This window comes from Panthera uncia (genome assembly GCF_023721935.1).
Source record: "Panthera uncia isolate 11264 chromosome E2 unlocalized genomic scaffold, Puncia_PCG_1.0 HiC_scaffold_19, whole genome shotgun sequence".
Lineage (NCBI taxonomy): Eukaryota > Metazoa > Chordata > Mammalia > Carnivora > Felidae > Panthera > Panthera uncia.
The window spans coordinates 12,371,099-12,398,417 of NW_026057588.1; the positions used below are offsets into that span (position 1 = coordinate 12,371,099).

Below are 27,319 nucleotides of genomic sequence, written 5' to 3' on the forward strand. Positions count from 1 at the left end.
AGAAAGTAATACTACTTAGAGTAACCATTAGTTACGGAACATCAGCACTTACTAAACTTGACTCCTTTCAGAGACGTTAGGAAATGTGCTCAAAGAAAGAGGAGAGGCTGGGCTTGAATGCTGGGTGATATTTGTGAGGGCTGTGGGGAAGATTAACAAGGAAGTCCTCTCTGGCAGCCTCCAGGCAGGAGTGAGAAAACTTGGCATGATTTTGTTTTACCTAAGAGGAGGGAAGAGGCAAGGCATGAGTCAAACCCTTTTTGATTTCTGTATGATCATTCTTACCCTCTCAATTTTCATATTATCACTGCTTATCGACATGTTGGAGAGCTGATTGTAGACTTTGCTGCTACAAAGTTTATAAAGCACCTGCATGGAGCCAGGCACAACAGGGATTGTCCTCCAGTTGAAGGCTTGGGCTTGGTCTGAGCTTGGTCAGATATGAAGCACTGTTGTGGTTTCCCTGGAAAAAAGGTTTTTTTTTTGAGAGACAGCGAGTGCACCCATGACTGGGGAAGAGGCAGAGGGGGAGGGAGAGAGAGAATCTTAAGCAGACTCCATGTCCAGCGGGGAGCTGGAGAAGGATGAGCTCATGACCTGAGCTGAAAGTGAGAGCCGGACACTTCACTGGCTGAGCCACCCAGGCGCCTTGCTCTGGAAAATTCTAACAATGGTCTCTGTCCTCAGGACGCTCAAATCTAACTAGCGAAATGACATATATTCATAAAACCTAGGGGTGGGAGTGGAACCAAATTTCAGAAGTGACAGGAGTTCACTGTGGGCTCAGTGTCACTCGGGGACTCTGGGTAGGTGGGGCTTGGGGGGCGGGGTTCTCGCAGGTGGGGTGGGATTTGGATTGGTGGAGGGCCAAGAGGAGGGCAGTGCAGAGAAGGAGCGTGGAGCTAATTGGACAGGGATCGTTGAGGGCAGGGGTTATTATGTTCATTTTTTTGTTCTAGAACTTATGTAGGGCCTGACACTTTGGGCCTATATTTGTTGAATCAATGTTTGTTGAATTCAGTGATATTCTTGTAACACTTTAACTAGGACTGGCATGGTAGGAAGCATGTGAAAGTGCAGTCCATTACCAGAAAGAAAATTTCACTTATGAATGGTCACGCACTACAAGGGACCTTGTGGGGGTACTTTCCTTTGCCTGTCGATTTGTCCACCAGTCCACTCTCAGGCTGCTGGGGAATGAGTGAAGCTCCTCCTCAGCTCTTCCTCTAGGTCCCCTCAGTCCTGGCTCCCTGTCATTCCCTCTGTCTGATTTTCCCCTCCAAGGACTTGGGGTGTGGTGTCGGGTCCTGTGTACCATGGGAGGGGGCTTTGGGTCCGTCAGGTCCATTGATATAAAACACACCCAAGACAAACAGACTTTTTCTTGTTCACTTTAGCAACCAGTTAGAGCCCATCTCGAGAACATTATTTGTGTTAACACAGTGTCTCTAACTTACAAAGCTCCCCTTTCAGGAAGAAGGTGAGGGGAAAGTGGGGAGAAAATACCATTCTGTCACTATTTGGTTTACCTACTCCACAGTGTACTTAGTAGACATTCAGAATCATTTGTTGATCGATTCCATGATTCATGCTGCTGTAGTAATCATCTATTCATACATATATTCAGTAGACATTTGAGCACCTAATGTGTGTCCAGTGTTTGCTAGGTGGTGACTACTGAGAAGAAAGTGTAAAACTGTCTCTGTGGGGCTCTCACTAGATCTAGAGACCCACGGGGAGCTAACCCAACTGCTCCAGTTCAGAGAGGAAATTAAGGCCCAGGGAAGTTATATGATTTGTACAACATCATGTAGTCGGTTAGCTGCAAAGCCACAGGACTAACACTCAAATTTCTCGACCTCCTTGAATTTCTGTCTGTGTGCAGCTGTGGTCAACTGTAACAGGAGAGAGTGGACATTTAGAAAGAGCCCGCGGATGCCTTGGATTAACCAGAAGGAAATGCCTGGCCCAACCATGACCATATAGGACCATCTGGGACATTTGCATTATGACTGTTTTTCTTTCACTTTGAGTTTGAAATGAAGAAAACTGAGCCCAGAAACCAAGAGTGGAAGATTTTCACAGGGGGTTACTGAGATGGTCCCCAAAAGTCTTTGTTTACCTCTATTGAGGTATTTCCTGCTGCACTGTGGTGGTCTGGTTTTTTTTTTACATCCAAATATTTATTTATTTATTTATTTATTTATTTATTTATTTATTATTTAATTTTTTTAATGTTTATTTATTTTTGAGAGAGACATGGCACGAGTGGGGTGGGGCAGAGAAAGAGGGAGACACAGAATCTGAAGCAGGCTCCAGGCTCTGAACTGTCAGCACAGAGCCTGACACGGGGCTCAAACTCACAAACTGTGAGATCATGACCTGAGCCGAAGTCGAACACTTAACCAACTGAGCCACCCAGGTGCTCTAATAAATATTTCTTAAAAAATAAAACTGAGTAAAATGTATACACCAACAAAGTTGTGGGGTGACTGAGCAGCTGCACAAGTAGGAAAAACCAGTGTCGTCAGATCATCTGATGTAGTACATGGCTTTCTAACACAGGTCTAGTGCCCAGAATGGGGAAGTGGGTGGTCCTGTGGCTCTGCTGCTCTGGTTAGAACGCTCCTGTGCTGGACACACTTCCCCTGTGCTGGATACTACTTCCTTTGCCCGTTGGAAAGGGGCAGGAGAGTGTAGGGACTTCAGAATCGTCATTTGGGAAAGGTCTGTTGTGTGAAAGGTATTTAATGTATTTCAGTGCCTACAGAGAGTAGGATTCAGATTGGTGAGTGTCCATCAGACGCATTTGGCTCAGGATGAGAAAGAGCTATCACAGCAAAGTGAATTTCCTTGGAAAATTACAAGTTTACTGGCAGAGTTCAGGCAGTAAATGTCTGAAATGTGTCTGAAAATGTGTCATAGTGATTTTTTTTTTTTTTTTTTTTTTTTTTTTTTTTTTTAAGATTACAAGGACAGAGCTTGGCTTGGAACCCAGTTTCCCCACTAATACATTTTATTAGGTGTTACAAAAACTACCCTTTGAAATGCGACATTACTGTATGATGCAGGCTGACCTCTTTCTGATAGTTCCTTCCAGTCATTGTGAGTGGTTGTGATTCTCTTATCTAATCTGTGACTTGGACTTCACCCTGTCTGCCAACTCTCACCCCCTTGCCTGGCAAGAAGGTAGGACTAAGTGCACTTACTTGTTATGGCCACGAGATGGCAGCGCTGCCTCACTGGTGTTGCCTAAGAACTCTCAGGCTCAGGCAAGTGTGTGTGTGTGTGTGTGTGTGTGTGTGTGTGTGTGTGTGTAGTGGTGGCAGCGTTAGAATTAGGAAACAATAAAGTGAAAAAATCAGTTAGACAGAAATGAAGTAAATAGGTAATTTTTTTCATGTCAAGTGAGAGAAACCATTGCGTTTTAGAACTGGAACACACTTTAGAGAATTTGTCTCAAACTTTCATTTGCTTACAGATCACCTGGTTTAAATACAGGTCTGATTCCTCTGGTGGGGCCTGAGATTTCTCTCTCTCTCTCTCTCTCTCTCTTTGAGATTCTGCATTTCTTTTTTTTTTATAAAAAAAAATTTTTTTAATGTTTATTTATTTTTGAGACAGAGAGAGACAGAGCATGAACGGGGGAGGGTCAGAGAGAGAGGGAGACACAGAATCTGAAGCAGGCTCCAGGCTCTGAGCTGTCAGCACAGAGCCCGACGCGGGGCCCGAACCCACGGACCATGAGATCATGACCTGAGCTGAAGTTGGACACTTAACCGACTGAGCCACCCAGGCGCCCCGATATTCTGCATTTCTAATAAACTTTTGGATGATGCATTGCTACTGGTTGGTGGACCACACTTTGAGTAGCAAAGCTTTAGAGGTCATTTAAGGGATTAGTTCTCACTTCACCTGATTTCTGGTTGAGAAGAAACTGAAGTCCAGAGAGAGTGTGTGACTTGCCTAATGAAGTCATGACTTTATCGCATAACTTTTTACATTTAAACCCAAGCTTCTGACACTTAGTTCAGTTCTCACTCCTCTGTATCTCAGGGCCCTCTTTGCTGTTGTTAGTGGCATCTCTTTGGTGTAAGAACCCAGAACCCCTATTTTCACCACTATCCCCTTCGGTCTTTGCTCAAGGCACCGCTTTGGATTACTCTCTTACTTAAAATCTTTAGTGGCTCTTGTGTAACTACAAGATCAAATTCATATGTCTCTTGTCTAGTTTTCATGGCTCTACAACATATGGTCCCATCTTAGCAAGCTTACCTAACTTCCCTATTTCTTAATCTCATTTTTCCACCACAGTTCTCCTCGCTCCTTCCTGTTCCCGAAACATACCAGGTTCAGTCTTCTCTCAGTGGTGGTGGTATTGGCTTGGGCTTCGGAGTTAGACATACCTGCTTGCTAATCCCAGATCCACCACTGACCTTGGCAAGTTACTTTACCTTTCTGAGGCTCAGCATCCTCTGAAATAAATGGTGGGAGGTTGGGAGCGATAAATAAAATAACATGCAAACCCGCTCTCATTCCAGAAAGCCCCCTCGAAATTAGCATCTTCAGTAGTGCCTGACACCTGGTTCCCCATGCTTGCATGTCTCCCTGTCTCTGTTTCCCTAAGACTTGACCATTCAGAGGCCTAACCTGAATCCTGCCTCTTTTGTGGAAGGAACCTTTCTCAGCCATTCCTGACCTAGTTGTCCCACCCTTCTATAAATTATTTCACCATTTAATTATGTGCCAGCCTCTCAGTGAGATCCCATAGAGAGACTTGAGGGATACCTGGTTTTGTAATAGTTGAGGGATAATTGAGTTAAATCTTTTTGTAGTGCTCCCTGAGTGTTAGAGCTAGTGCTCCCTGAGTGTTAGAGGTATCCTCTCTTCTGTCACTTATTGTCTAGCAGCAGCTCCTCCTGCAGCCCCAGATCCTGGTAGTTTGTGAATACTTTAGGGATAATTCTCCTTGGGGTCCTTCCTGACCCTCTATTTGGGTTAAATTTGTGTTTCTCTTTGCATGTTATCAGATGGCCCCTCCAAGGGAGGGTTGATGAAATCTCTTTATGGAAACCTCAAGATAATAACGCTAAGGAAGTTGAGCACAATATCATTGCTTCAACAGCCTGGTGACAGGAGCTTTGTACACTTTCCTATTTCACGAAATTTACAACAGGGTCCTTACTTGCTTCAGAAGAGATTAAGGACAAAGACCAAGTGGGGAGGGCAAGGTTGTTTAAGGGAGATCATGCATCTGTCACTTAGATTCTGTGAATAATCCATTCAACTGTACCCGGAAGTGCTCAACTTTCATGTGTGGTCGTATATTTATATTACATGATTTATAGTTTCCTCCCTCAGTGACAGTTATGAATTCATGTCAGGCTCAAGACAGTAAAATTATATGGTGCCTTTATAGGGCACATATAAAGGGCTGGACACTTTACTTAGCATCCTGACTTTTTTTTTGTTGTTAATGTGTACTTATTTATTTTTGAGAGAAGTGCAGGGGAGGAGCAGAGAGAGAGAGAGGGAGAGAGAGAGAATCCCAATCTGTCAGTGGAGACAGAGCTCGATGCGGGGCTCCACCCATGAATTGTGAGATCATGATCTGAGTTAAAATCAAGAGTTGGATGCTCAACCGACTGAGCCACCCAGGTGCTCCCCACCTTCTTTTTTTTAAATTAGAGACCAGTCTACTCACCCATGACTTTCTCAATCAGGGGATTTTTTTGGCCTTTCCTTTCTCCTACCATGAGTCCATGCCAAAGTCCAAATATATTTATCTGTGCCTGGAATTGGCTGTTCTTTTAACAAGAGAGGCCTGAGGAATGGCTTCCTTACTGATTTCCAGTATTCTAATCTTCATTGTTTAAACTGGTGGTTTCCAGCCCTCATTGCTGGTTAAAATCACATGAAGGGCATTTAAAGCCTACCAATGTCTATGACTTATCTCCACAGAGTCTGGTTTGATTGGTCTGTGGTATGGCCCAGACATTTGTAGTTTTTAAAATCTCCCAAGTAAAAGAAGTTATTTTACAGAGAAACCTTAGCCAGATGTTCAAAGCATCACCAGTAATGCGAGAAATGTCAATATCATGGGCCTGATACGATTGACAGAGAAGGCACAGGACCGCTTCTGTGGTATTCTTGCTGAAAGTACATAGCCTAAGTTTAATCATGAGGCTATGTTAGAGAAGCCCAAACTGAGGGTCATTTCACAGAATAATTGGCCAGAGCTCTTAAAAATGTTAAGTTAATGAAGACAAAAGAAATTCTCAGGAATTGACCCAGATTAAAGGAGACTAAGGAGGAAAAAAATGCCAAATACAATGTTTGATCCTAGATCAGTTCCTAGTCCAGAAAAAGGGCCTTAGTGGAAAGGCTGATGGAATTTGAGCAAGATCTGTAAATAAGTTCATTGTGTTGTGTCAATGATAATTTGTTGATTTTGGTAATTGTTCTGTGCTTATCTACAACATTTATATTTGGGGGAGTTGAGTGAAGGGTATGAGGGAACTTTGACTGTTTTTGGAACAGTTTTGAAGGTCTGAAAGTATGTTAAAATGAAAAGTTAAAGAAAGAAAACTTCTAGGGAAGTAATGAGTCGCCAGAGTTGAGAACCATCTCCCTAAGTCATCTTGCCTCCCATCTTGCCTGCGAGAATCTTCTTTCTGGCAACGCCATTTTGTGATGTTGCTGACTTTCTTTCTTTTCTTTTTTTTTAATATTTATTTATTTTTGAGACAGAGAGAGACAGAGCATGAACGGGGAGGGTCAGAGAGAGGGGGGAGAGGGAGACACAGAATCCAAAGCAGGCTCCAGGCTCCAGGCTCCGAGCTGTCAGCACAGAGCCTGACGTGGGGCTCGAACTCACGGACCGTGATATCATGACCGGAGCCGAAGGCGGACACTTAACCGACTGAGCCACCCAGGTGCCCCTGTGATATTGCTGACTTTCTTTCTTTTCTTTTTTTTTTTTTTTTTTTAATGTTTATTTATTTTTGAGACAGAGAGAGACAGAGCATGAACGGGGAGGGTCAGAGAGAGAGGGAGACACAGAATCCAAAGCAGGCTCCAGGCTCCAAGCTGTCAGTACAGAGCCTGACATGGGGCTCGAACTCACGGACCGTGATATCATGACCGGAGCCGAAGGCGGACACTTAACCGACTGAGCCACCCAGGTGCCCCTGTGATGTTGCTGACTTTCTTAAAGCTTCCCAGCTACTCCTGTCATCTGTAGGATAAGTTCAGATTCCTTAGAGTGCCATTCAGAGCCCCTGTAGCATGGCCCCAATCTGCTACCTTGCTCAACTGCAGTTTACTTTCTTGTGTCTGAATTTATCCTAATTCTTTCCCTTATTCCTATAGTGCCCTTGCCTTCCTGCTCAGCCTCCTGAATTATTGTTCAATCCTAAAGCCCATCTCAGACCCTATCTCTTCACTGAAGCCCTTTGTGAATATCTCTGCTAGAAGCAGTCATCTTTCCTTTCTTTGAGTTCTAGTAGGTAGGATGGTGTGGAGTGAAATCATGAGATTTCAGAAATACAGATTCAGAAATATGTGAGTCTGAGTCTTGGTTCCATTTTTTTTTTTTTTTTCAACCAGTTCTTGGAGAGGAGACAAGTTAATTGGCTTCTTGCAGTTTTGGTTTCTCATTTGCAAAAAAGGGATATAGCACTTACTTCAAAGGGCGATTCTGAGTATTGGAGGAGGTATAAACATAAAGGTCCCCAGGTTCCTTCCTCCCTTGGTGTGTAGCTCAGCAATCCTCAAAGGGATTGTAAGTGCAAAGGCTCTAGTCAAAATGTTCTGCTGGGCTTTTAAAACATATTTGCATCTGGTCATCACTAAGATGATAGACACTCCTGAGCTGAATTGAGTGCTTGGGCCTTTAAGATTCAACTGAGATTTGTTTTTCCTGGAACCCAACTCAGTGAACAAGTGACCTTTGGATAGAGGAATGTAACCCAACCGAGGGAGAAGGGAGGGACAATGGGTTTCTAAATGGGAGATTGCTGTGATGCCTCCCACACCCTCCCCTCTGCTCTCAGTCAGACAGCACTAGGCAAGTGCTGTCTACTTAACCTCCAGTCCTGCCAAGCAGCCCTTATTAATCCATTCCGTGCCCAAGTGCTGTATACAGAGGTGTCAGGTCCCCTGTTCAGTGAATGCTTTCCTTCCTTTTCTGCCCTCTCCACCCACACAGCTCAGTGCTGGGTGCTGTGGTTTGACCTCACTCCCAGGTCTCTAGTACCGGTCTGAGACAAGCCCAGGAGGGGCAGGCCGAGAAGGAAGTCAGATGCCAACAGGCACGGAAAGAGACAGGTGGGGCTGCCATTGTTCAAAGGCCACAAATTCTGGGTGTGTTTTATGACTGTTTCTGCATTTGGAATCTCCTCCCTTTTATGACCACTCTAAGAGCTCTCCCAGCCTCCTGCTTCTCATTACATCTTCTTTCCCTATTGCACCACTTTTGTGGCCAGAGAAAAGCTATGCAAATGGTTGACAATTCAGTAAGAACAACTTTTCATGGGGGCCAGGAACCTGACTCTGTTTTTTCCCCAAAGAGATTGAAGTGCATAAAAGCATGCTTTTATGGGATGTGCATTGCAAGGGTGGTGTGAGGGAATATGTGCATAAGTGAAGGGCAAGACAGAAAACAAAATACTGACTGTTGAATCCTGCAAATGGGGTGGGGGGGCAAAAATCATTCTGGAAGGTAGATTTCATTCAGGAGACCTCGAAATCTTCAGGTGTTCTCTTCCCAGATTAAATTATTAACATTTATTTGGGTGGGAGGTGAGGGTAAAATATGAGTTGTGGGATGTTGGATAAATTACTTAATTTCTCTGTCTCAGTTTTTTTTTTTAACCTGTTAAAACAGGGATGATAACACTCATGAGATTTTTTGTGAAGACTGTGGCTATGTAACAACCCTCAGGATGAGTGTTGAGTGTGTATGAGCCATTACAATTATGGGATTAGGCAAAGGTGCCACCCTGGTCACCTGGGTGGGGAGGCAGTTTTTAGCCAGCGTCCTGGAAGGCCAGCTGGAGATGAAAATGATAGGGGAAAGTCAACTTCCGGGAGTGGAAGGGTTGGGTCACAATAACTCATGAACAACATTCTGGAAAATGTCTTAATCCGATGGAAGATCCCCAGAGGGTGTGTGGCTTCTGTCACAGTTATTGTCCCTGGGGGTCTGGGAATGTTTCCTAGGGTTCGGTGGTCTTTCTGTAAGCTGAGCCTAGAAGGGGGCTTTAGGGGACATCTTGCAAACAGCATTCATCCTGCCAGAGGAATTCCCTGCTGTGGCTGGGCCTCGTGCCTGTCTCTGCACTGTCTCCTTTAGAAGGAGTTAGGAGAAAGACTGAAGAAGGATGAAATAAGGAAATGAATGTATAGGTTAACAGGGGAGAATTGGGACTGTCATGTGAACGTTATGAGGAATTCTGTATAAGTTTTATGTGAACATAAAAAGACTTAAAAAAATTTTTTTTAATGTTTATTTATTTTTGAGAGAGAGAGAGAGAGAGAGCATGAAGAGGAGAGGGAGACACAGAATCCGAAGCAGGCTCCAGACTCTGAGCTGTCACATAGAGCCCGGCGCAGGGCTTGAACTCACAAATTGCAAGATCATGACCTGAGCCACTTAACCAACTGAGCCACCCAGGTGCCCCAAACATGGACTTTTAAAAAGCCCAGACCTGTCCTTGAGTAGATATCAGATGATGAGGGACCATAAGGCAAGCTGAGGGCCAAGCACAAGCTAGCACAACCACCTCCCCCACACCCCCACCAAGGTGGGATATGTGTGATATTCCTCAGGCACTCCTGGCTGCCCAAGAACAAAGGAAATGACAGAAAACAAATGGTTAAACTGATAGTCCCCATCAGTTTACAAATATCTCATCAATAGCCTAATCAGGAACTCCCTACCATCTTTTTTTTTTTTATTTTTCTTTTACATTTGTTTATTTATTTTTGAGAGACAGAGAGAGACAGAACACAAGCAGGGGATGGGCAGAGAGAGAAGGGGACACAGAATCTGAAGCAGGCTCCAGGCTCTGAGCTGTCAGCACAGAGCCCGATGCGGGGCTCGAACTCACAAACCTCAAGATCATGACCTGAGCCAAAGTCAGATGCTCAACCGACTGAGCCACCCAGGCACCCCAGGAACTCCCTACTATCTTAATGATAGTGCTTTGCTAGAGGGAAAAACAACCTTAGCTTGACAATAGTTAGGCCTCTAATAATCTGTAAATTCTCTTTAGCTTATGGAAAGCCCTTTAAGAAACTTCCTCTTGACTTTACCTCCCCCAAACACCACACTATGTATATAAGCAGCCACTCTCTACAACCCCAGTGCAGCTCTTCCTGCCCATGGGTCCTGTCTCTGTGCTTTAATAAAATCACATTTTTGCACCTAAGACGTTTTCAAGAATTCTTTCTTGGCCTTCGGCTCTGAACCCCACCATCACCTCAAAACCCCATCATCAGATACCAAGAAGCACTGAAGCAGAATCACAAGAAGTGGGTAGTGTGGCCTTCTTTGCTAAATAATGAGAAAGGAGGCAAAGGGGGAGACAGTGGGGGTGGTGAAGGCAAGGATGAAAGGGATGGTTACGGTGGGCTCATCACATTCCAGACACTGTTTAGCTTACACTTTTACTGTCTTTTCCTAATGTGCTGCGAGTTATCCTTGTGCTACAGATGAGGAAAAAAAGAGGGTAAGGGTGGGGAAGTGACTGGTCCAGGGTCATCCAGCCAGTTAACGACAGACTGGTGTGTTTTCCCCTGAAAGCTTGGGCTCCTGCCTGTGTGTCAGAAGAAAAGTGAAAGAGATGGAAGGCAAAGCAAATTTCTACATAGAGTTTAGAGAAGGTAAACGTGGTATGCAGAGAAATGGCCTCCGCCAAGTGTCCCCATTTGAACCCCTGGATGCTGTGGGAGTTACTTAATTTGGCAAAAGGGACTTTGCAGATGTGATGAAGGTCTTGAGATGGCAAGAGTATCCTGGGTTATCCTGGTGGGCCACGTGCAGTCAACAGGGTCCTTGTCAGTGAGAAAAGGAAGCAGGAGAGCCAGTGTTAGAGACCTGCAGCAAGAATGTGAACGAGTCCACCTGTCTTTGCTGGCTTTGAGGGCCAGGGGTGGTGGTGGTGTATGAACCAAGGAATGCGGGCAGCCCCTAGAAATGGGATCAGGTGGAGAAGCAGATCTGCCTCTTGAACCTCCAGAAGGATTACCAGCCTGCCAACACCTGGATTTTATTCCAGTGGGACCTGGGACTTTTGGACTTCTGACCTCCAGAACTGTAAGAACTGGAAAAAGAAAGTATTTGGTCTTTGCATTCTGGAAAGTTATAGCCTGTCACCTGGAAGAAAAGACCGGAAGAAATATGCTGAAATGCTAAACAATGATAAGTCTACATTACACATGGGAAATGTTTTTCTCTTCTATACTTAGTTTTCAAAAATAAAAACATTAAATTACAAATACAGGTAAGTTCAATGTGCTGTGGGAGCACAGAGAGGGAAGCATTCATCTGCCTGTGGGAGCCCCTTCAAGGTTTGTGAGAGAGCACACCATTTGAGTTTGCTGAGTGCACGGGCAGGAGAAGGAAGGTGTTACAGGCAGAGGAACAGCAGGTGCAAGGGTAGGAAGGGAGAAACAGTAGATGCCCCTCACCCCAACCCTCCCGGTCTAGAAATGGTGCCTTTGTGTTGAGGATAAGCATGAGACTTTGTACTTCAATCTAAATGGTCTGTCATCTCAATGGATCAAACCCAAAGGAAGGAATCTCTAGGCATCGAGGAATATGGTCAGGGACCTCTCATGGGGCAAACTGACATTCCAGCCACTTGGAATCGTATCAAGTAGCTTTGGACTTGTTGTAGGGGAAGAACGTGCTCATGAAATATTTGTTGTTTAAGGCTCAGGCTTTTCTGCTCTTTGCCTCCTCCTGTTTCTTGCAGTACCAGGGTGGGGAGGGGCTCCCTGTCCTGATACGTCCCCTGTATTTTGCAGGAAGGGTTTGTTTCCTTTGTTGAGGGGTGAATGTGTAGCTTTGAGGTTTTTTTGTTTTGTTTTGTTTTGTTTTGTTTTGTTTTTTGTTTCTTTCACCAGCAATTAGGGAAATGGTAGAGCGGCTCCTTTCTCTACTAACAGTCTCATAATGGAGCCATCTAAATCTCATATTGATGCCTCCACCCCCTAAGGAGCCACGCCTTTTCCTGGTCCCCCTAGATCGGGGGGGGGGGGGGGGGGGGGGGGGGGGAGGACTCAGGGGCCTTGCAGAGCTCTCTGTGAGGGAAAACAAACAAACAAACAAAAACCAGGAGTGAGTAAGAACTGTTGCAATCGCCTTTGTTTTCTTCTCCCTTCCCTTTCTCCACCCTGATATTTGAGGGCCAAGTCCTCATCTCTGGGCACAAAACTGGTTTCCTTGCTCCTGTTATGGTTTGGTTCCACCCACCAAGACAATGGGGCCTTTTCCCCCCCCTATAGTCAAAGGCCCTAGGGGTTCCACTCTGAACTGGTGCCAAAGCTCTAACCTTCCTGTTTCTGTTCTTTCCAAGTAACCTGGGAATCTGCAGACTTGTGTGGTAGGGGTCCTGAGTTACGTCCAGAAAAAAGGGCAGGTTGTGGGAATCCCACACAGTTGTGCTTGGGAGAGTCTTTTAGGCCTCTTGGCAAAGAAGCAGAATTGTGGGCCGGGGGGACCTGGGCTGTGGTGGTGGTGTATCATCCCTTCAGGGCCCAGGGATCTACCATTAGATAAAAATAAATTTAGCTGACGTCTGTGTGAGAGGCAACTGACCCCCAGATGTCATGTTCCCTGGGTGGCTGGCCTCTTAGGTTAGAGTGGAGTGTTGGGTATTTTTGGCCTCATCTTACTTGGGGGGTCTCTTTGGTAGCAGGAGGGGTAGAGCCCTCCCAAATTGTGAAAGTCTTGACACCCAGCCTAAGGAATTTGGACTCCTGTGAGTGGGGAACTCTCAGAGGATTTCGGTGGGAAGTGACCTACCTGGTCAGATTGTATTGCAGGACACGCGCTCTGGCAGCTGGTTTGTTGCAGCCGCTGGGAGCCTGGCCTGGAGTCTGAGATCTGAGCTGGGAGAGCAGGGGTGGGAGAGCCATTTGAAGAACTGGCAGGCCTTGGTGAGTGACCAAGAGGGTGGTGGTTGGTGGGAGTGCTGAAGATGACTTGGAGCTGCGTCTGGTTTGGGCTCTTGGGTGGCTCAGGGGCCATTAGCCCTGAGATGAGGTTGAGGGATAGGCTGGCTTGGGACTGAGATGCTAAACACAGTTTGGGGCATGTTTGGATGAGATGGCTGTGGATGGTCCAGGGGGAAATACTGTCTGGGCAATGGGGAGAAGCTGTAGGGGGAGGCCAGGCTGGGGTGAGGAAGTGGTGGAGGCAGTGACAGAGAAGAGGGAGCATGCCCAGAGCCCGTCCCTCAGCTCGGCCCTGTTCTCCTCAGCACAAGGCCATGGGTGCGCAGGCCTGAGCTCTACTCTCCATCAGCCTTTTCTGTTGATCAGAGTGATTTTTCAGCGTTTCCACCAGATGGATGTTCTTAACCTGGGGGTCACATATTAACTGCCTACAGGTCTTCTGGAAAGTGGGGGCTGTGAGTTGATGAGGGGAAAGTAGAAAGGGGGGGAAGGCAAGGAAGGGCTTTGGAGAAAGTTAATAGAGAAGAGCAGGCAGTCAGAACACACCCTACAAAGTACTTAGCATCATTATAAAACATAAAAAAGCACAATGTAGATTCAGACTTTGTGGTGCCTGGGTGGCTCAGTCAGATAAACATCTGAATCTTGATTTCAGCTCAGACCATGATCTCACGGTTCATAGGTTAGAGCCCTGCATTAGGCTCTGTGCGGACAGCACATATTGGGATTCTCTGTCTCCCTCTCTCTCTACCCTCCCCAACTTGCTCTGTCTCTCTCCAAATAAATAAATAAACTTAAAAAAAATTTTTTTAATTTAAACTTTCGTTGAGAGCCCAGTGTTCAGGGGCAGAAAGGGGTTGTTCAGACTAGCAGGGCACAGGGTAGAGGTAATTTAGGATTAAGCTAATAATGAAGCTGCTAGCTCTAGAAACCCTGAGAAGTCAGTTGATCTGTCCATTTCTTGGGAGAAATGAGTTTCATGTGTACATATTGCAATATAAAATACTAATAGACCACAAATATGGTGTGCTTACCAATTATGATACCACTGACAACTAGAACAAAACTCGTACCCAGCAAATATTGTGTGTGTACTACCTGCCAGGCAGTGTGCTAAGCACTTGAAATAGCTAGATCCCCACAACAGCACATGTGGTGGGTAATTTCATAAGCCCCATTTTACAGATGCAGGGGACTCAAGTGCAGTCATCTGCTCAGGGCTTTGCAGCTCATGCGCTAGAGTCGGTTGGAAGCCAGGTCCTGGGGACTTCACAACACATGCTCTTAGCCACTCAGTGTCAGGTGGGGCAGTGGGGAGGTAGGACTTCTCTTAGATGGTCCTTGATCATCTGTACCAGAATTATCTGGGATGTTTGTTGAAAACTGAGTATCTATAGGTCTCACCCTGAATCAACTGAAAGCAGAATTTCTCTTTTTATTTAAAAAACATTTTTAAAATTAAGTAATTTATTATTTAATTTACATCCAAGTTAGCATATAGTGCAACAATGACTTCAGGAGTAGATTCCTTACTGCCCCTTGCCCATTTAGCCCATTCTCCCACAACCCCTCCAGTAACCCTCTGTTCTCGATATTTAAGAGTCTCTTATGTTTTGTCCGCCTCCCTGTTTTTATATTATCTTTGCTTCCCTTCCCTTATGTTCATCTGTTTAGTATCTTAAATTCCTCATATGAGTGGAGTCATATGATACTTGTCTTTCTCTGACTGGCTAATTTTGCTTAGCATAATACCCTCCAGTTCCATCCATGTAGTTGCAAATGGCAAGATTTCATTCTTTTTTTTTTTAATGTTTATTTTTGAGAGAGAGAGAGAGAGAGAGAGGCAGATCGTGAGTGAGGGAGGGGTAGAGAGAGAGGGAGACACAGAATCTGAAGCAGGCTCCAAGCTCTGTGCTGTCTGTACAGAGCCCGATGTGGGGCTGGAACTCATGAACCATGAGATCATGACCTGAGCTGAAGTTGGATGCTTTATGACTGAGCCACCCAGGCACCCCTAGATTTCATTCTTTTGATTGCCGAGTAATACTTCATCGTATATATACACACCACATCTTCTTTATCCATTCATCCATCGATGGACATTTGGGCTCTTTCCATACTTTGGCTATGGTTGATAGTGCTTCTATAAACATTGGGGTGCATGTGCCCCTTCGAAACAGCATACCTGTATCCCTTGGGTAAATACCTAGTAGTGCAATTGCTGGGTCATAGGGTAGTTCTATTTTTACTTTTTTGAGGAACCTCCATACTGTTTTCCAGAGTGACTGCACTAGTTTGCATTCCCACCAGCAGTGCAAAGGAGATCCTCTTTCTTCGCATGCTTGCCAACATCTGTTGTTGCCTGAGTTGTTAATGTTAGCCATTCTGGCAGGTGTGAGGTGGTATCTCATTGTGGTTTTGATTTGTATTTTCCTAATAATGAGTGTTATTAAGCATTTTTTCATTTGTCTGTTCACCATCTGGATGTCTTCTTTGGGGAAGTGTCTATTTATGTCTTTTGCCCATTTCTTCACTGGATTATTCATTTTTTGAGTGTTGAGTTTGATAAGTTCTTTATAGATTTTGGATACTAACCCTTTATCTGATATGTCCTTTGCAAATATCTTCTCCCATTCCGTCGGTTGCTTCTTAGTTTTGCTGGTTGTTTCCTTCTCTGTGCTGAAGTTTTTATTGTGATGAGGTCCCAATAGTTCATTTTTGTTTTTGTTTCCCTTGTCTCTGGAGACGTGTTGAATAAGAAGTTGTTGTGGCCGAGGTCAAAGAGGTTTTTGCCTGCTTTCTTCTCGAGGATTTTGATGGCTTCCTGTCTTACATTTAGGTCTTTCATCCATTTTGAGTTTATTTTTGTATATGGTGTAAGAAAGTGGTCCAGGTTCATTCTTCTGCATGTCGCTGTCCAGTTTTCCCAGCACCATTTGCTGAAGAGACTGTCTTTATTCCATTGGATATTTCCTGCTTTGTCAAAGATTAGTTGGCCATACATTTGTGGGCCCATTTCTTGGTTTTCTATTCTGTTCCATTGATCTGAGTGTCTGTTTTTGTGCCAGTACCATACTCGTAATGATTACAGCTTTTTAATACATCTTGAAGTCTGGGATTGTAATGACTCCCGTTTTCTTTTTCAAGATTGCTTTCGCTATTTGGAATCTTTTCTGGTTCCATACAAATTTTAGGGTTGTTTGTTCTAGCTCTGTGAAGAATGATGGTGTTATTTTGACAGGGATTGCATTGAATATGTAGATTGCCTTAGGTAGTATTGACATTTTAACAATGTTTGTTCTTCCAATCCAGGAGCATGGAATATTTTTCCTTTTTTTGTGTGTGTTTTCTTCAGTTTGTTTCATAAGCTTTCTATAGTTTTCAGTGTATAGATTTTTCACCCCTTTGATTATGTTTATTCCTAGGTATTTTGTGGTTTTTTGATACAATAGTAAATGGGATCGATTCCTTGATTTCTCTCTCTGTTGCTTCATTATTGGTGTGTAGGAATGCAACCAGTTTCTGTGCATTGATTTTATATCCTGTGGCTTTGCTGAATTCATGGATCAGTTCTAGCAGTTTTTTGGCAAAAGCAGAGTTTCTCAAACACTGATAGTGGGGGCCGGATGTGTGGATTCTGGAAGGCAGTGGAATCTTGGTTTCTTTAGTCACCCACAGTTTGGGTGTCATCCCCCTGTGCATCGACAATGTAGCCTAAGCTTGCTTTCTTTCTCTGGGCTGTTGGAAGGGTACATTCCTTTCCGGGAATGGATGAAATCACGCTGACATTTATGATAGGGAGGCATTTTGAAGCAGCATCCTTTATTCACACTTTCCTTTCACCCTTCATTTGCTTCTCTCCCCTCAGGGTGGGTTTCACTTCTCTTGTCTGTCCTCTGGGGTGAGACTGGGGGAGTATGGGAAACAAGGGAGGGGTTCAGGGCTCTGTAGGGGGCTGTGCCCTGAGAGGGGCAGTTGCACTGAAGGTAGAGCTTTCCATGAAGCTTAGCTGCTTCACCCTGTGAGGGTGCAGACAGTGGGGCTGCAGCCTGGGATGTGGGGTGGAGACCCCGTCACCCATAGCAGTGGGTTTTTTTGAAGTGGAGGGTTGATCTCCCTAAGGGCTCCAAGCCAGGCAGTGTAGATAAACAGGAGGAAATACCATTCTTCCTCTCATCCACTAATGAATTTGGAGGGCTGATCCAGTTAATACCCCTACCTTGAGTGAGGACAAGGGAGTTTTATACAGTTCACTTTTGGGAGATATTCCCACATCGTGGCCTCAAGGAGATCCAGAGGTCAGGGGAGAGCCCTGAGCCAGAAGTGAGGAGAGCTGGTTCTGTGTGAGCTGAGTACTCCTCGAGAAAGTCACTCCCCTACCCTGGACGTGGGTTTTCTTATCTGGAGTTGAATTTGGCTGATATAGTCTTTTACCTTCCTTCTTGTCCTCAGGTCTGATGCTGTGATTAGCAGCTGGGAGGCAGGGCAGGTGTGGCAGAGCCCTGAAAGCTTCTTCTGTCTCATGTGCCTGCCTTCTCCCAATGAGCAGGTTGAGAATTATTTCAGTAGCCCCAAGATGTCCACTGTGGGTGTGGTAAGGACAACCTTTGGAGTCAGGAGCCCCCCTCTGCCCTGGGGAAGGAGGGCCTAGTTGGGGGGTTCCTTACTGTTGCACAGAATTCTCATGTTTTGGTTTGATATGACTTCCCTTCCTGTTCTCCCACCTCTTCCACAACTTTCCCGTGAGCATCACATTCAGTTTCCATAGTGGGCTGATTGTTTAGATAACTTTCCCGGTTCTTTCCTGCCTGTGGTTCCCTGAAACAAATAGCAGGAAATTGTTTTCATAGCCATCAGGGTCCCCGCTTCATGTTTTCTTCTTTCCCTGCAGAACCTGACAGAACACACAGGGCACAGAGATGCATGTGCATGCTTTAGCTCCCAGTGCTCCTCTGCAGTGAGGGGTGGGTGGGGTTATATTCTTAATATTGCCTGGGGGCCCACGGCACACTTCTGTGAATTGTGTGTGGCATGCTAATGGCTTGTGTGTCACTGCCATTTAGTTTAAAGTGCACGTGTGTTACAAGTGCCTTGTGTGTGCATGCGGATCAGAGTGTGGGGTCAAGGTGATTGTTGCCGAGAGGAAGTGATTTAGGAACTGGTTTGCTCTCTGTTTCTGCTTTTTAATGCAATGTGGTGGTAATGTGTTGTCAGAGTGCTGATTAAAAAGATGTTAGAAATTTCCTTAATCTGGTCTGAAATTCACTTTGTTTTATTATTGATGTGTAATGTGTAAGGGTGTGAGGAAGTGGAGGATGAAACATCAGACCTTCCTGAGCAATCGAGGTCAGTTCTCAGAAATTGGATGTTGACTATTTAGCTATCACCACCCTTGGATTTGTGAGCAGGATCCAGAGGATCGGAGCGCTTCTATGACAGAGGTGTTATCCTGTCCTGGGACAATTAGAGACAAGTTGGCAAACAGGAAACAGGTCAAGTTTGGGGCTTGTTTCTAACCAATATTTAGGCATTCTGACCGTTTTTTTTTTTTTTTAATTTTTTTTTTAACGTTTATTTATTTTTGAGACAGAGAGAGACACAGCATGAACAGGGGAGGGGCAGAGAGAGAGGGAGACACAGAATCGGAAGCAGGCTCCAGGCTCTGAGCCATCAGCCCAGAGCCCGACGCGGGGCTCGAACTCATGGACCGCGAGATCGTGACCTGAGCTGAAGTTGGACACTCAACTGACTGAGCCACCCAGGCGCCCCTCGGCATTCTGACCTTTAACAACAATTTAATTTCACTGATACTGTCACCTAACTACCAACTGTAAGGTGCTGAATTTTCAAGGATAAATGAAATTCACTCCCTGTTCTGATTATTAATTGTTGGTCTTTTCTTGGACAAGGCTCTCTGGGCCCAATTCCCTCAGTACCCAACTCTCTTACTAGGCAGCTTTTGAGAGCTCTCTCAGAACCGGACAAGCAAGGCTGATCCTGGAAATGGCTGATGCAGGAGAGAGGGGCAGGAGCCTAGCTCCTTGCAGTGTCTGACTCTCCTTTTCAGGACATAGTGACTATGGGAAGTAGGAAATGTCTCCTTCGGAAATCCTGTGATGGGCAAGGTGGTGGGGATGGCAACTCTGATGGTCCCTCACCTGTCTCTCAGCTCCTCATGACACGAGAGCATGCCCTCAAGCATTCCCAGAGATGGGCATGAGTGTCTGTGCGTTGGGGCCCTGGAAACAAGATTTGTTAGCTACTTCAAAGAACATCATCAGTGAGAAGGAAGGGCAATTTGAGGTCCTGCAGAATTATCTTTGGGAACTACTATTACTTCACTCCATTCAGACCAGGAGGTTAGTGGTAGCAAAGCATGGGGTAGAGAGAACAGGGTGCAAAAATGCTCGGACTGATTGGTGCCAAAACTTTTTCTGAGACTCTCACACTAAGTTTGGATCCCCTCTACCCTAGCAAGGCACCAAGTGAACTTGGGTAGGACTTCCCCTCCCTGGAAAAACCATTTTGCTAAGGCTTTGTGATGTCCTCTTGTGACTTTTGCCTCTTCAATACTGCCTTTCATATATTCATTTCAGCCTGAGGTCATTAGGCTGAGGTCATTAGGCTGGTAATTAGGCTGATTCCAGACCCTACATTCTTGGGGTTGCCTCTGGGCAACCCAATGGGGCCCTGGGAACTTAGTTCTAGCCTGGGTCCTTGTGTAGCTCTTTCATCATCCCAGCTACTCTCTGTGAGAGAGGCTTCAAGCACTGGGATTTCTTAGATGTACATGTGCCTTTGGAGTCAGATAGACCAGATCTGGATTTAAGTTCATGCTTTGTTCTTTGACCTTGGCAAAGAACCTTGGCAAGTGATTTATGCTCTCTTAACACTCAGTTGCTACACCTGTCAAAAGGAGATGATGCCTACCATAATAGTTATTATAACAGTAAAATTTATTGAGCATCTTACAGTTATTAATTCATTTAATCCTCATACATTTCTAGGAATTAAGTGCTGGTGTAGTTGTCATTTTTCAGATGAGGAAATTGAGGCACAGAGAAGTTAAGTAGCAGGACCAAGTCCATGCAATGTGTAAGTGGTGGAGCTGGGATTCTGAACTTGGACAGTTTGACCCCAGAGTTTGTGTCCTCAACTACAGCAGTAGACCTTGTATTCACAGAATGTTAATAAGAATTCATTGAGATTAGGGCGCCTGGGTGACTCAGTCGGTTGAGCATCTGACTCTTGATTTTGGCTCAGGTCATGATCCCAGGATTGTGGGATCGAGCCCCACATTGGGCTCTGTGCTGAGCATGGAGCCTGCTTGGGATTCTCTCTCTTTCTCCCTCTCTCTCTCTTTCTCTCTCCCTCTGCCCATCCCCCACTCACGTGTGCACACACATGTTCTCTTTCTCAAAAATAAAAAAAATTAAAAATTGAAGAAATCCATGTTTTTAAAAAATGTTTACCTACTTATTTTTGAGAGAGAGAGAGACACACACACACACAGAGAGAGAGAGCACAAGCTGGGGAGAGACAGAGAAAGAGAGGGAGACACAGAATGTGAAGCAGCCTTCAGGTTCTGAGCTGTCAGCCATCAGTGCAGAGCCCAACTCGGGGCTCGAACTTATGAATCGGGAGATCATTACCTGAGCCAAAGTCGGATGCTTAACCAACTGAGCCACCCAGATGCCCCAAGAAATCCATGTTAAAAAAACCAATTCATTGAGATAAACATTTAAAGCACTGAGTATAGTGATTGGCACATAATAGGCACTCAGTAAATGGTACCTGTTACTACCAAAGTGGAGAAGCCTCCTTCCATGTGGGCATGTGGAAGGTGTGGCCCTGGGTCAGGGTGAGGCAGGAGAAGAGACAGGAGTTCCTGCTGACCTGGGGTTTACACAGTGTCAGGGTTTCTTCCAGCCTATCTTTTTAATTAATTAATTAATTAATTAATTGATGTTTATTTATTTTGAGGGAGCATGCACATGCGGGAGCGAGCTAGGCGGGGAGGGGCAGAGAGAGACTCAAGAGTACTCTTAACCAAGTGAACCACCCAGGCGTCCCCCCAACCTGTCTCTTTTAGACAGGGCTTATTGGCAAAAGTCTTGTTCCTGTAATCCCAAAGTTGCCTGACAGGCCCCAAAAGGAAAACACAAGAGCTGAAACTGGATGGCCATAGGGAGGGGCTCCCTCCCAGCAAGCCAGTGCTCAGGGATCACTTCTCTGAATCTGCTTCAGAGGAGTTTGACTTTTCATTTCCTGATATCTTATGCATTTGATCAGGGCTTCCAGTAAGCCACCTGTGGAACAGAGTGGGGCTATTGCCTGAATTGGCACAGGGTGGAGTGTTAGTGCCGTAAGCCAGGGAGACCCTGCAGGGACCCAGGGAGACCCAGATGTGGGCTTTGGAGGAGGGAGGTATCAAGCTGGCTCTGCTGTCTTGGGTTGTATACCTTGGCTCTCCGCCTGGGCCTGGGAACAGCTTGGTCAGCAACGCCTGCCCCGCGCGGTGCCAGCTGGGTTTGGAAGCCACAAGGCTTTGGGGGCTGGGGGACCTGGATTCCCTTCATGGCTCTGCCACTTTTTAGTTGTGTAGCCTTGGCCTTTTATTCATGTTCTCTGACCCTCAGTTTTCTCATGTGTGAGAAAATTGTGAGGATCAAGTGAAATAACATACATAAAGCACCAGAACGGTAACTTACATAACTGTAGGTGCTCAGTAACTGTTCTCAGTCGTGGGTAGGTGCAGTTGGGGGAGGAGGGAAATATAAAATACAGTTCCTTCCTTTAAGAAGATTACAGTTTGGGTGTGGTCAGAGGTAATAAGACAGGTAAACATATAAATCAGAGTTGGGACTGCATGTAATGAAACACAGAGCACTGAGTGTAGCAAACAGAGCTTTTGGAGTTCATATGTAGGAGAGCTGCCCTGTGGACTACGCCGCTCAGGGAAGGCTTCCTGAACAAGTGAACTGGGCAAACCTGCAAAGTTTGGGAGGAAGGTGGAGGGGCATTCCAGGAAATATCTGAGTTGAGGCCAAGTAGCATAAGTTCAGCGGAAGGAGAGGAAACCAGCTGGATACCCTAAAGGGTAAAACCGTCCTTGACAAAGGTCAGGCTGAGGCAGATATTCCAGATGGGATTTTAAAAAAAGACAGAGGGTCACCAGGGTGGCTCACTCCGCTAAGCATCTGACTCTTGATTTAGGTTCAGGTCATGATCTTATGAGCCCCGTGTCCAGATCTACACTGAGAATCTATTTGGGATTCTTCTCTCCCTCTGTCTGCCCCTCCCCCACTCATGCTGTCTCTGTCTCTCTCAAAATAAATAAATAAACTTTAAAATAAGAAAATAAAAGAAGACAGAGAAAGGTGAGTTTCAGGCAGAATTTCGGGAGAAATTCTAGGGTCTCAAAATTAGAATGATCTCTAGGTAGGGCAAAGGAGGTGGCCACCTTGAAGCTCAGGCCAGGCTTAAGTTCAGGAGAGGAGCCTGAAGCGGCAGAAAGGGAAGGAAGGGCTCCTTCCCCAGGGATCTGGACTTGTCAGCTTAAACACAGCAAGTGCCACCCAAGGTTTCCTGAAAGGGAGTGAAAACTAAGTCAGGCCAAATCCTTGGTGAGCCAGTTAGGGGCCTGATGAGTTGGATTTGATGTCCAAGGAAGTTTAGATGTCAGCAGGTGGTATCCACTGAAAATTCCTTGTTAGGCTCTGGCTATCCTTGACTGAAAATGTCTGTCTTTAAAATAAAAAAATTCCTTTGTGTTTTTTCTTTCTTTGTTCCTATTGTTCGTTCGTCTGAAAACTTAGTCTTGGTTGAACTAAGTAGAAAAGGTTCATTCTTACCTAGCCAGTCTAACTAGGGTTGTTGTAAGAACAATTCTGGAAAACAATGTGTTGGTGGCCATGGACATCCATTGCCCTTTTGATAACTTTAGTAGCATGATTGCACTGTTAGTATGCCCTATTCTTTATCTGAGTACATATTTAACTTTTCTCACTCCTCTGAAAGCAACTTAAGGTTAGAAACTGTGTCTTTGTTTCAGACTTTTATTAAAGTACCTGTCAAGAAACTATTTACGTTATAGGTACCCAATAAATATTCATTAAATTGTAGGTTTTAACATGTGTCTCACACACAGATTCCAGTAAACGCTTGACATTTTTATTAATTAATTAATTAATTAATTCATTCATTCATTCAGTCTCTTAAGAGGTATTTAGTCTCCTGAATGACTACTAGATGCTAAGCATTATATTGGGCATCTAATGGGAATAAAATATAAGGATTTTAGTGGTCCTTAAAGGGCTCATGGTCTTATGAGATAGTCAAATAAACAGACAATTACAGAGCAGGATGACAAATGTCATGACTCAGGGACAGATTGAGTATTATAGGAGTACAGAGGAGGAGGGTCTCATAATTCATCTGGAATGAGGGTGGAGGTGTTGAGATCAGTCAGACAAAGCTTTTTTCCCTTTTTCTCTTTTCAAGAACAACATTCTAAAGGAGGAATAAAAATTGAGGAAAGAGCCTCCCAGGCAGAGGGAATAGTGTGTACAAAGTCAGTGGTGTGAGGGCTACCTGTATATTCAGGGAACTGTAAGTGGTTGAGTATATTATAACAGGGAATACAGAGGGACAGTGGTTAGAAATAAGCAGGGAACATTATGAAGAGCCTGGCATACTAGGTAAAGAAGTTTGGATTTTATCCCCAAGGTAATGGTACGGGCATTGACATGATCATATTTGTATTTTAGGGAGATCACTTTGACTATCAAAGTGGAGAACAAGTTGAATCAAAGTGTTGGAGGAAGATGAACCAGGGCAATTCAGGGAACAGGATGGGTAAGCTAGGTGATTGCTGCTTCCTGCTTCTCATCCTAGAGTATCTCTAGGATACTCCTTCCCATCTTGAGGGACTGTGTTTCCAGTACCTGCCTTAGCACCTGGTTAACAGGAAGCACTTCAGAAATACTTCTTACTCCTCTTTGTATCTCACAAGCCTAATACAACGCCTGACACTTGGAGGTGCTCGGTGCACATTGGTTGGCTCCACCACTGTGACTTGTGCTGGCAGCTCCTGAGCACTAATTTGAAGATAGGGTGGGTACCCTTCTTCCTGTGGTCACAAACCAGGCAAAATTGCTTTCTGGGTTAGAACTGACTTTGAAGATATCTTTCGCATGGCCCTTCTCAAGATGTCTCCAAAGACATTCTCCATCTTCTGATGAGTCTTTGTTCTAAAGTGAACAGTGAGAGAGAGGGGTGCCGGGGTGACTCAGTCGGTTGAGCGTCTGACCTCAGCCCAGGTCCTAATCTCATGGTTCACAAGTTTGAGCTGATAGCTCAGAGCCTGGAGCCTACTTCGGGTTCTAAGTCTCCCTCTCTCTCTGCCCCTCCCCTGCTCATGCTCTGTCTGTCTCCCTCTCTCAAAAATAAAAAACATTAAAGCGGACAGTGAGTTACTTTAGGGCAGGAAACATATTTTTATATCCCCAGGACTTATCACAGGGCATGACAGATGATAGTAGTAGGTGATAGTAGGTGATGGTAGATATTTGTTCCATGAATTTGAGATTCATTGTTTTGGACTTGAAATGTATTTTATGAAACATGTTAATAAATGTTGATCAGGTTCTGATTCCTCCTCAAAAGCCTTTTAGATTTTTTTAAAGTTTATTTATTTTGAGAAGGGGGGGGTGAGCATAAGTGGGGGAGGGGCAGAGAGAAGGAGAGAGAATCCCAGGCAGGGTCTGCACTGTCAGCACAACCCAAGCCTCAAACTCAGGAACAGAGTGCAGAGTCCAACGCAGGGCTTGAACTCACAAACTGTGAGATCACGACCTGAGCCAAAGCCAAGAGTCGGGATGCTTAACCGACTGAGCCACCCAGGTACTCCAAAAAGCCTTTTAAACCTGTAGTCTAATGGGTAACCGGGCATACTGAAGACTGGAGGCGAGGAACTCGAGGAGATGGGAGGAGTTAGCAGAAGGGGAAGTAAGTTACTTCCCAGAAATATTTAAAAGCTGAACTGAAACAGTTCAGAAAGATTCTGGCCAAAGGGTGTAGGTTCTTCGAAAGTTCTGCTGGGAAGATTGGGAAGCTCTGGGTTCTCTTTACCACCTCCCGTTATACAGATTGCTTTGGTTTCTCCTCATACACTTTAAAATACAGTTAAAACTAGATGACTCACCATGTTTTCCTGATTATTTGTTTTTTTGTTTCTTTTCTTCATTAGGAATGCCCTCCTCCTTTATGCCATTATCATTATCCTTCAATTCCCTGCTGAAATGCTACACTCTTTCCCTGAAACCCTATGGAAGAAATAGTCTCTCCCGATCCTGAATGTTTTTGGCTTTTAGACCCCTTCATGGTACTTAATGCTATTACAATAATTATATATGGGTTATCAATCTTATTCCCACTAGGAGGAAGGGATCTGATTTAGCTATGTGTATTTCATAGCAGAGGGCCTTGTAAATGTTGAATGAACCATGTGACAGGACTGTATTACTAGCTTAGTGTGATGGTTAATTTTATGTGTCAACTTGACTGGGCCATGGGGTGCCCAGATATTTGGTCAAACATTTGGTCAAACATCACTCTGGGTGTTTTTGTGAGGGTGTTTTTATAAGGGAGTTTTTATATGAGATTCACATTTATTTTTGTCAAAAAAAATTTTTTTTAATATTTATTTATTTTGAGAGAGCACAAGTCGGGGAGGGGCAGAGAGAGAGGGAGACACAGAATCTAAAGCAGGCTCCAGGCTCTGAGCTGTCACCGCAGCAGTGCCCAACGTGGGGCTCTAACCCACAAACCACGAGATCACGACCTGAGCCCAGTGGGACACTTAATGGACTGAGCCACCCAGGTGCTCCTATGAGATTAACATTTAAATTGGTAGACTGAGTAAAGCAAGTTGTCTTCCCTAATGTGGGTAGACCTCATCCAATCAGTTGATGGCTTGAATAGAACAAAAAGGTTGACCCTTCTCTGAGTAAGAGAGAATTCCTCCTTACTGGCTGGGACATCAGCTTTTTCCTGCCTTCAGACTTGAACTGAAATTTTGGCTCTTGAGTCTGGAGCCTCCTGGCCTTTGGATTAGAACTACATTTTTGGCTCCCCTGGTCGCCAGCTTAGTGACTTAGCCCACAGATTTGGGGACTTGTCAGCCTCTTTAATCAAGTGAGCCAATTCCTTATAAATCTCTTTCTTTATGTCAATCTGTCTTTCTTTCTGTCTAACCTCTGTATCTAGATATATCCATCCTATTGGTTCTGTTTTTCTGGAGAACCCTGACTAATACACTTAAGTCCTGGATTTTAGAAATATTCTAGAGAAAGGAAAAGAGTTTGATCTGCCTTTCCTGGAATTGGATTAACATGAGACATGCTTTTAAAATGATGCTTACCCTTTGATACCTTTTCATCTCCCAGATGCTTCTCATCTAAACTCTTCTTCCTTTTCCAAGATTTCAGGCTCATAGGACTTGGACGCTTCCATCAGCCCTCCACTGTAGTACCTGACCAACGCCCACCCTGTCCTTCACTTAAGGCCCACATTTTCCTTGCTTTTGAGTCCTCTTGCCAACCTCACCCCATCAAAGCCCCAACTCAGTGTCGTAGGTCTGAGGTTGGTCGGGGCGGCGGGGGGCGGCGGGGAAGCAGCCTGCTATTCAAGTGATGCATGTGTAGCTGAAAGCTCTCTAACCTTCTCAGAGTTATTTGCTAAATGACTTGGATGAAATATCAAGTAGTTTAAAAAAATGGGGTGAGGTTTGTAGGCAGAGTGGGGATGACATTTTGAGTAATTGCCTAGTGGGCAGTCAGAACAGCCCTCCTGACCTTCAGTCCAAGGGTAGGCACCTCCTATGCCCTTGCTGCTTTGACAGATTCTTCTCTTTTCCATTTCTGAAACCACAGCTTCTCCCAAAACAATAACAAATAAGCACTCCCACAGAAATAGCAGTGGAGATTCTGCTGCTGACACAAGAAAAGAGGGAGGGGGCAACCATGTGCATGTCTCTGATGGATCTTTATAAGTTAGCAAATACTTATGGTTTTGAAAAGCCCATTTTAGAAGAATATAGACTGGGGCGCCTGGGTGGCTTAGTTGGTTGTGT

At 44.9% G+C, this 27,319-nt stretch overlaps 1 long non-coding RNA gene across 1 annotated transcript in view; it reads left to right on the top strand.

Moving 5' to 3' along the window:
• The window catches only part of LOC125915442 (uncharacterized), an 81,906-nt gene that overhangs the window by 9,406 nt on the left and 45,181 nt on the right, over positions 1–27,319 (top strand). The gene's annotated exons all lie outside the window — the stretch shown is intronic.